Source organism: Phaethon aethereus (assembly GCF_964289735.1).
Source record: "Phaethon aethereus genome assembly, chromosome: 10".
Taxonomy (NCBI): Eukaryota; Metazoa; Chordata; class Aves; order Phaethontiformes; family Phaethontidae; genus Phaethon; species Phaethon aethereus.
This window is the reverse complement of record NC_138586.1, coordinates 15,170,231-15,180,785: the sequence shown is the minus strand read 5'-3', so window position 1 is coordinate 15,180,785 and position 10,555 is coordinate 15,170,231.

The window sequence follows — 10,555 nt, the reverse complement described above, 5'->3', positions numbered from 1 at the left end:
GCGGGGTTACCCGTGCTCCTGACTGCCGGGTGTTGCTGAGGCTTTGCAGAGCCTTGCCAGGGCCGACTGTGCTCCCTTTGGCAGCACAAATACTAAAATTGGAATGGTACGGAGAAGATTAACATGGCCCGGGGGTTGTGGTGGGGTGGGTGTTGATCTCTTCTCCCAAGTGACTAGCAATAGGATGAGAGGAAATGGCCTCAAGTTGCACCTGGTGAGGTTTAGACTGGATATTAGGAAAAATTTCTTTCCTGAGAGAGTGGTCAAGCATTGGAACAGGCTGCCCAGGGAGGTGGTGGAGTCACCATCACTGGAGGTGTTCAAAAAACGTGTGGACATGGCACTTTGGGACATGGTTTAGTGGGCATGGTGGTGTTGGGTTGATGGTTGGACTTGATGATCTTAAAGGTCTTTTCCAACCTTAATGATTCTGTGATTCTGTGACTGCTGTTATCTTTGCTGTTTGTAGAGATCTGCAAGAGGACAGTTGTGTGTAACAGGGACAAAGTTTCCAAACTCAGAAGATAAAGGTTATAATTAGTGTTTACAAATGATCCAGGTGTTTTCTCTGATGGTTGGCACAGCCATTTCCCAGGCTGCAGGCAGGGATGAGCATCAGGGCTGGCAGTGAGCGTTAGCAAGGGCTCATCTTGCCTTGCCATGCGTGTGCCTTGCGTGCACTGATAAAAAGTGGCATGCATTGGTGTGGAGGGGCTGTGGTGGCCAGTTCTGTAAGAACTGGGCTGTTAAATCCTGAAATTAATACTCGGCATCGCCCTGGGCCAATTGTCCCAAAAGCCAGACTCATATGAGGAAGAAGAAGAGATCATAGGTAAAAATCCTTATGGACGGCATAGCGGATAGTACATTTGCTAGGATATGCTGACATAAAGTAATACACAATTTAATTACTTGAACCACTTTGTGGCTACCATGTACTGCTCAGCAGCTAGTCTATGGATTTCACACCCAAGTGAGCACAGACTGGTCCCAGTGCTTCCCCAGTACCCCATGGCTGAGCCCTGTGCCCACTCCGCTCCTGACTAGGTGATGATAGTTTTTATCTTCTTTGGCTTAGAAGCGAACTTCCCCCAAGGACTCCCATGAATCAGAGCTCACATGTCAGCTTGTCCCGAGCACCCTGCGGTGTCAGCAGGACCATCCTACCAAAATCACCGCTGACGTGTGGAAGTTTCCCGGTCTTTTGCCGCTGCCAGGCTGACTTCTGGCATAAAGGGTTGTGTCTGCTTAAATGAGCTGCTGCTTTTCTAGTTCAGAGGCCCAGAAAGCACTGGAGTCCCTCTCAGTTGTTTCCTAGCTCATTTGCTAGCAGTGCTGATGTTGGCAGATAGGTCTTGCTCCCACTAAATCTTAATATACTCATTGCAGACAGATATAGGGTAGATTTGCAGCCTCTGCAAAATATTACGAGTCTCCTGATTCATCTGGTCACCTAGGGACATAAGCTCTTAAAGCAAAATTACCTTTTATCATTGCATTAAAAAAATAAGGGCAAGAAATCCGTTTAGAGAGAACTTGGAGCTGTTTCCCTCCTGCAGCATAGCCAGTGGCTCAGCCCTGGGCACAGGGAGAGGCAAGTGGGAGATGTGCTGGAGGAACTGCTGGTCCTGCAGCACCCATAGGGAGAGGAGGGTCAAAATCAAGCCCAAAACATGTGGCTGAACCAAGAATCTCACTCAGGTCTTCTGCATCTCATCCCAGGGCTTGGAGATGCTTATCTGTGTGACCATGCTCCCCCCAGGGATACTGAGTTCGGTGAGAATAGGAGAGACAAAGATGACCAGCCGTGGTGACTATGTGGAGCTCTGGTGTGGCCTGGGAATGGCATCAACGGTCAGGTAAAAGAGGGTGATTCCTTCTGATTTAAAGTCCTAAGCACCAACCTGCGCTGGTCTAAGAGGAGCAGGAAAGCAGGAAAGGCTGCATACCTTGAGCACGCAGGCAGGAGCATCTATCTTTGCCAACTCCTTTGACAGCCGCTTGATGTAAATCATGCTTTCTGGTTCTCTTTGTAAGAACTGCTCCTTCCCAGCGCTGCAAACGGCTGCTGACTCACCGCCGCCGCTCGGGCAGCTTGGCCCCGCAGCAGCCGCCGCCGCAGCCGTCACGCGGTGGCACCCCGGCCCCTGCACCGTTCCGGGGAGGGCGGTCGCTGGGAGGTTTGGCGGGGTCACGGCTGTCTCGCGCAGGCGCTTCGTGCAAGCGGCGGTCACACAGCGTAAGGTTTAACTACGCACCGAGCTAACAGCGCAGCCCCGTCCTCAGAGGTGTCCTGTGGCTTCTGCTGCCGCAAACGGCGTCCTGTACGTGCGCGTGTGCACGTGCATGGGGCACACACAGACACACACGTGCGCAGGTACGCAGACACACGTGCACGCAGCGTGCTGTTACAGCCGGCGCGCCGGGGACGCGTGCCGGCGAGGAAGGCGGCGTGGTGCGGGAAGCAGCAGCGGCTGAGCAGAGCGCAAGGAGCTGTGGCCCGACTGCTGCTTGTGCACAGCTCGGGCGCTTGGGCAGAGCTCGCAGTGAGAGGTGCCTGTGTGTTTTGGTCTGGATTTCCATCACTTGTATCTCCTTTTGCTTTTCCTTGCTTTCTCCCCTGCCTTGGTCCCAGGCGGAGGCCCAGCAGATATGCTACTCCCTGGTGTTATCCCAGCATGCTGATACAGTCCGTTGCTCCGGCTGTTACAGAGCCTCCAGAAATTGCCACCACCCAAAATGGTGCGGGAGAGCCAGCGGGAGGATGAGGAGGGCTGAGCCACTGAGGGAGAGTGTCGGCAATGAGAGGAAACGGGAAACTGGAGGAGGGAGGGAGGATCCCTGCGAGCAGGGAGCCAAACGCCATGGGGGAACTCCAGTCGTCCTGCGAGGGGGTGAAGTAACACACCGAGAAACGCAAACACGGGGACAGCCGGAGGAATGTGGTTCAACGCCCGCCTGCCGGCGCCAAGGAGTGGAAAACCTGCGTTGGGAAACGCTTCGTAGCCAGCCGAGTGCTCCCACACAGCCCTCCCCAGGCATCCAGGTAACAACAGCGACAAACCCCCCGTAAACACCAAATCAGATCACTGCAAACATGCCGGCAAAAATATATCAAGCCAAATGTTTCCTGAAGAAGGTGTGGCAAGGGAGAGACGTGGCAATGTTGGCTGTGGCTGCTACTGTGCGTGGCAGGTTCGGCGGCTGCTGGTCACTAAGGCGTGCTGCACGACCATGCTGGGCTGTTCACACCAGCAGCGGTGAAACAGGTTTGTATTCGTGCAGGTTATGAGGCTGGCAGAGAGCATCTGGTGCTGTAGCACGTGCCTTTCCTTTCCAGGAGCATGGGAAGTGCTCAGCACCGGGCACGCTGTAGGAAAGAAAATATCCCACGTAGTTGTCAAATGCAGATGTGGAAAATAGTTTCCCCGAACAGACTGCGTGGTCTTTTCCTGTTGTGATTAAGAGGAAAAGGTGTTCTGGCATAAAGAGACTTTGCAGAGTTGGTTATGTCGGAGGGTTCAGGCTCTCGCTGAACTCTGTGAGCAGGACAGGCTGCAGCATCCTTCTTCAGTGCTGGTTTTCGTCTGTTTGCAGCCCTGATGAGTAGCAGGTCTTCAGGAAAGGCAGATTCCCCTTTGGTTCTGAGGCGGCAGGCCGGGGGAGTCACGTCCCAGAAGGACATAACCTGAGGCACAGATGACTCCAAATGGGTGGGGAGATCTTCCCATAATGTAAGTTTTCTGGTCGCTCGGCAGTCCCAGCGCTGCCCCGCAGCGTGAGGAGAGGAGCCATCAGTCGGGCTGCAGCCTCCTTCCTCACAGGGCTGCGCTGCCCGCGCCGGGGGGGGGTCAGCAGCGTAGAGGTTTTATGCAGCTGAATTTGTTGGCCTCATTTTTCTCTGCAAAGGCGAGTCCTACCCTGGGAAAACGCAGAGGGGAGGCACCTTCCTTTGGCTGGAGAGGTGGGAGGAAGAGGGGTCAGTGACTGCTGGGACACTGGTGCCCTTTTGCTCCCAGCACAGGGTGAGCCCAGACTGGACCCTGCCTCCATCCCTGCCTCCATCCCACAGGCACAGGGACACGGTGCCTGGAGCTGAGCGGCGGTGGCTGGTCCCTCGCAAAGAGGAGCCAGGATGGGCTGAGCAAAACCGGCAACGTCTGAGGGTTTTCCCTGCTTCCCAAATCAGAACATCAAACTGGTTTGTTGAAAGAGAAACAGGCTTGTTATTTTGGGGGGGGGGGGGCTACCCAAAGCGTGAAACAGGATGGAGTGCAGCTACTAAATCGAAGGTGAGGTGCAAACTCGGTGCCTGCTGAATGAAATAAACGGTTGAGAAAGCCCCATCTGTCTGTTGAGGTGCCCTCCCAAAACGCAGACTGCACATGGATTTGTATTCAAAGAATTTTCCTGCTGCTCTGACTTGCACTACATCATCTGCTCTCACAAATAAACCAATTTAATTACACAGACATGCTCTTTATTCATTCTTCCTGGCATGCTGACAATTTCTGCATGTGCAGATGAGTTGTGTCTCAGCCTTTGCCAATGGAAATGCTCTGTCCTCCAAATTTCCATGTTTTATTTTTGTCTGAAGATGCTCAGTGGATGCATATGCTTTCATATACAATTGTTACATTTTTGTTTTCTCTGTGCTCCATCTCTAAATGCCTAAAAGCGTACTGCTAGTTTATGAATCAGAGCTGGTACATCACTGTATAGCAGAGCCATGAGTTATGCTTTCCTCTGGAGATCTACTTTTGTTCTTCATTGCAGCTCACCGAAAGTCACGATCGAAGCAACACACTCTAAAAGAGGGTGCATTTGCTGTTCTTGTAAGGAAGAATTGTGAGCAGCTTGCTTTGGACTGGGTTTTGTCAGGTTTGAAAAGGTAATTTGTACTTTTGAAGATTAAATAAAATCCAAAATTAATGTAAGCGTTGAATGAGAAACAAATACATAGCCTTTACTAGCATGGTTCTATGGAGCACTTATATTTGAAAGGAAAGTAGAAACAGAAAAGATAACGACATAATAATGAATGAATTACATTGCATACATTTTCTGTATTGGACCCAAATTCACACCAAAATGCCTGCGTTCTAAAAATGCTCACAAAAATCAGTTAGATTTCTAAAGATAATAACGTGGTGTCTGGAAGTTATAACTTTGTATGTGCCGTTAAAGCCTGTCAGTACTGAGAAAACTTCTCTGGCTCCTGTCATCACGCCTGTGTTTAATAACCCGAAGCCGCTTGCCCGGACGCTGCCTCTCTGACGTGGCTCAGGGAGAGCCGCAACCAGCAGGTCAAACTGTTTTTAACCGAGACTTTATCAGCTATCGGTCGCTGGCGTAGACTCCGTTCACAGAATCACGGGATCATTAAGGTTGGAAAAGACCTTTAAGATCATCAAGCCCAACCGTTCCTCCCCAGAACAATTGCAAACGGGACTCAGCCGCATGAAGAGAAGAATGGCTGTAAGGACTTTCACCTGGAGAAAAAATAAAACCGTTTCTGCGGCATGGAGGTCTCTGCTGGGCGGAGCGGGAAGCTGGCAGCTCTGTTGGCAGGACCTGTGCTGCAGCTGGCTCTGATCTAGGGCTTGCAGCTGGGATTTCAGTATTCCAACTTTCACCGCTACAACTTTTGCTTTCCAGACCAGTTTTTTCTAGTGGTCCCATGCCTTGCTGGCACTGTGGCCTCGGGAGCTCATGTGCTACCTCGTTTGTGAGCCTGGGTTTACCGGTGCGTGTATTTGCAACCTCCAGGACGGGGTTTCCAGATCTTCCCTCAAAACTTCCTTCCTCATCAGGCCGCTTTCTCCAGCAGCTCCGTTACCTGTCCGTAAAATGCCGAGCAAACGTTGCTGGGAGGTCCCGGGGAAATGCTGCAGCACCCAACCACGCTGGTGTGAGTCAGGGTTGCCATGGCAGCCCCAGCTTTGAATTCTCGTGCTTTCATGGTTTTCTGCCTCAACCTTAGTATTAGTTTAACCCCAGTTTATATATGTCTGTGCTTTTGGTGATAATTACTAGTTACTTCTTGTGCCTCGTTCTGCTGCCTTTTCTCCTGATGGACTCCAGGTCCCAGAGGAAATTAAATAGTCCATTGCTGCTCTCTCCAGTGCCCAGAAGCAGCACGTGGTGAACAGTTGCGAACCTGGCTGGCCAGATGTGGGAGAGCAGTCTGAAATGGGCCTTTTGAGCTTTTACAGAAAGAATCTACCAAAAAACCACCCGTTGAAACACCTGCCCCGTTCCTGGAGGTGAGCTGTACCTCTGGTGCAAGAAGCAATGTTGGCAGAGGATAGAGAAAGGCACAGAAAACCAGGTGGGAGCAGAGGTGTCCATGGAGGGTGGCAGTAAAAGCTGGAATAATGGCAGCGGAAAGCGGAGGTGCTGGGATCAAATGGGCCGGCACCCTCCTGGATCGGTGAAGTATTTGCCGTGGTGCCTCCAGGGCACCCCAGAGACCCCACTGCAGCTGCTCTGTGTTTAATCTCATTCTCTTTTCTGCTTTTTCCTTGCCAGCAAGGAATATGTCGTGCTTTATTTGAAGGGTAACACAGGGTGCAGCAAATTCCTGACGTACACTTCCATTTGTGCCCCCTTGCTGCCGAATAGATTTCTTTGATTATAGCCAGCAGAAGCAATTTATTTGTTTAATAGTGTCCGGGAAACATACCTGAGGGAGATCTCTGAACACGACCGCAAAGCTGATAAGGGTTAATGGTAGAAGATAGAACATTGGATAAGGTTATTCCCACATTCGGGCCAGTATCTTCTATTAATAGCAGGAGCATGAAGTAAATTAATATCCAGTTATTATATGTTATTATATTTAATGAGACTCAGTATTTACTTTTCCTCTAAAGACTGCTGAGGACCACATTAACATCATCGCATGCTCTGGCAGCCAGGAGAGCAGCCTGCCTATCTCAGGGACGGTGAGTTTAGCACAACCATTACGTTTGAGCTTTAAAAGGGCACCGTGTGGCCTATGTGTTTTATTCTTAGAGGAGGCAAACAGTATTTGACTTAGTCTCCATTGCTAGCAGAGAATGCATTATTAGTGGGGATAAATCACTCCTTCTACAGGTGCTGGTATCTACCGTGGAAGCTAATAGAGCCATCAGCGGTCATTTGTAAAAGCAGCTCTGAGAATCTAGTGTTGATACTGTTGTGGCTTACGCGGCAGCTCCGGGTCCCTGCTGTGCCCTGGGCGAGAAACAGCAAAACACCTCCTTTGCTGACACCTGCACTTTATTCTTGCCTCCCTTAATTTCCTGGGTTAATTAAAATATAATACTAATCATCGTCATCCCAGAAATATTTAGGAAGTGCAGAAACCCAGCTGCATCCTGCACGTGGTGGGCCAGCGCGCCCCAGCCAGGAAGCCCCTCTCCCCCCTGAACAGCTGCCTCCGTGGGGCTGCTTCCAAACCGCCGCAGCCCGGCAGGATTTCTTCCTTTATCCCTTCGCTGTTCACCAGCTCTCCCCTGCTCACCCACCACCCCAGCCCACCTGGCACCCACCCTGTGGGCTCTCCAGGGCCAGGGCTGCCTCTCTGCTTCCCCTGCAACGCCCTGCTCGGAGGGGATAAGCCAGAGGCTGGCGGTCCCCGGTACTGACCACCATGAGAATTAAACCAAACCATACCCAGCGGTAACTTTTGGGTAGGCACGGGCTGACTGGGAAAGTCTGGTTATCCACTTTGAGTCACGCTATGGGCCTGGGGGAGCTGAAACCGCTCCGGGAATTCTTGAGGCTGTGCTAAAAAAAGCCTGATTTATTGCGCTTCCTTTATAGAGGAGCAAAAACCTCTCTGGCAGTGGCCAGTAAACAACCATCTATAGAGATGCAGAAAGCAGCAACGTTAAGGAATATAAAATTGAAGGTATTTCTCAATGATCCAGCTATTTGAGAAAGCTGAAGCATGGAGCACTTTGCGTATTGCAGCACAGCAATGCCGAGCCGTGGACGAGCAGCCTCGCTGGCCCAGCATCCGCACCATCCTGGGACAGGGAGAAATACCCTGCCCTACAGAACTCCCTGAAAACCAAGAAGGGACCCATAGATACCAGGAGAGAAAGCCAAAGAAGAGAACAATGAGCCTGTGTTCTTTGTGTGAAAGGCAAAACTACCGGTGTGTTGTTTATCCTGTTATTTTATGGACTGCTAGGCTGAAACCCAGCACACCTGGCCCTCGGCAGCGATGGGAACAAACCGAGTGGTTTCCTCACCAAACCCCTGGGGATGAGGAACATCTGTGTGCTCCAGACTAGGACCGGCATCCCACAGAAATGGTTTTCCCATCTTGGGGAAATTTTCAATATTTTAGACTTTTCCGTTCCTCGTCAGCCAAAAATTCAAAACTAGCACGAAAACTGAAATCTCAGACATTTCGTTTTGAGCAGAGCTCCATAAATCATGTAGCCTAGTAGGCAAAAGGGGTTACTTTAAGGTCCTTGTTTAGATCTTTGTTCTAAATTTACAGCTTTTCCCGGCTTTAAATAAAATCCTTGTAGTTGCTTATATACATAATTTTTCCTTCTCTTGATTTAATTTTAGATGTGTACAGCTAAACTTTAAATATGCATTACTAAGTAATTGAAATGTCATAGTCCTAGATTAAACTCCTCTAGTGGAATTAAATTAAAGGTTTCTGCTCCTGGTTTAGAAGAGCACAGCGTGAATGTTTTATAGCAGCAGCAAAGCCAGAATTACAGGTTAGGCTCCCAATCTGTGTGCATGACTAACACCAGGAAAAACAAAACCAGTTTGAACTTTTAAAGGCTGGAGCCGAGAAACAATGAAGGAGATGTAACTTATTTTAGATCCATCTTTATGCTGGAAGGAAGCAGCTCCTGCTACGGCCCTGGGCTCCGGTGGCTTGGAGTTGGTGGTGCACTCCAGGGAGGATGCCTGGACCCTGTGTGGATGTGGTGCCTTCATCCCGTGGTGCTTGATTTGATGGGACTGGCCCTGCTACTGCTCACAGCAAAGCCGCTGGAGCTGTGCAATCACCTCCCCGTTTCTTGCTGTAAGTGGTTTAGGAGTTCACACCCATAGCGATCACTGCCCTGCCGATGGTTGTACTGCATTGCAGGGTCAGAGTTTCGGCAAACCTTCCTTTGGTATAGGTATAGGTATAGGAAAAAAAATCCCGCATAAATATATGGGGTGTGACTGTGCATCATGTCCTCGGCACAGAGCCAGCCCGGAGGCAGGGCACGCTCTCAGCTAAGTGATCGGAGGAAAATTAAAACTCCTGAAGCAGTGGGGTGTTAGAGGCCAGCCCTCCCCATCACGCCAGCTCTGGCCCTGCCGGCAATGGGAGGGAAGTGGCCCGGGGCAGAGGCTAAGAAAAAGCCTCCTCCAGATTTTCCTGTGCCCCAGCTGACCCTGGGAAGAACAAGAGAGCTTACTTGTGCCTGCTCCCTTATTTAGTGCAGGAGGGAAATGCCCTCTCCAGCAGGAAGGCAGCACGCTTGATCCTCCTTTCTGTGTGTCCCGGCATGCAGGACAGCAGTGACCTTCACCAGAGGGGTGAGGGTCACATCTCTGCTGGCTTCTGGGGACAAAATAGCGCATTTGTCACTGTTGTTCTGAGGCAACTGGGAGCCTGTCACCATCCTCTGCAGTGGGATTCTCCATCTGAGCTCGTGGCTGGGCAGGCGTTGATGTTATGGAAGGAAGGAGCAGAAATGCTCCCCACTGCGCTGGTTTGGTTTTAAACTTTCATTCGAGGAATGCTGAGTCTTTCCAAAGCTGCCTTGCTCCTCACATGGGCCAAAACCACGCTGTGGTGTTCAGCTGGAAGGTGCTGTTCTCAGCTGGCCTCCGTTTGGTTTCCTCCTCAGCATCTCAGCCACCTTCGTGACATACCAGCGAGAACAATTTCCCATTTCCTTCCTCAGCTAATCCTGAAAGGGACAATAAATAACAAGAGGAGTCTTTTATAAGCAGATATAAAGTACTCGCATCCGCAACATGTTACTAAAGTTACATGGTGATTTGTTCTTAGAGTATCTATTGGTATGAGCAACATTTGGATAGATCTGTGCGACAGAATGTCTCACTTCTCCTTCAAGGTTTCCTTTGCAGCAGTGTCCTTCCTCCTGGAGGTGATTCCCTTGAGCTGGAGCTGATCAGGAAACAAACAAACAAACAAACATTTTATGTGAAAAGAGATCAAGCCAAATAAAATTACAGAGTTTTTTAGAAAAAGCCTTAAAAATGTTAAGATTTTTTACCTAAAAGAACAGGAGAGTTAAGAATCTTTGCAAATACACCTTTTTCTTAGCAGCTTCTTCCTAACAAATGTTTTGGATAAATGGCAACTGTTTGGCACGATCCAAATCCTTGCCAGCCCCTGTGTGCTTTGTGCTCGCGGCATTTTTGGCAGTAAGAGCAAAGGACCACGGCATGCAGAGCACCTGGTCCTGGCGGGGGCCGGCACCGGCGCTGCCAGCAGCCGCTGCAGGTGGCCCAGAGGTGTCAGGAGTGTCCCCAAGGACAGACCAGAACGGGGGGAGGTGGCAAAAAGTGCTGC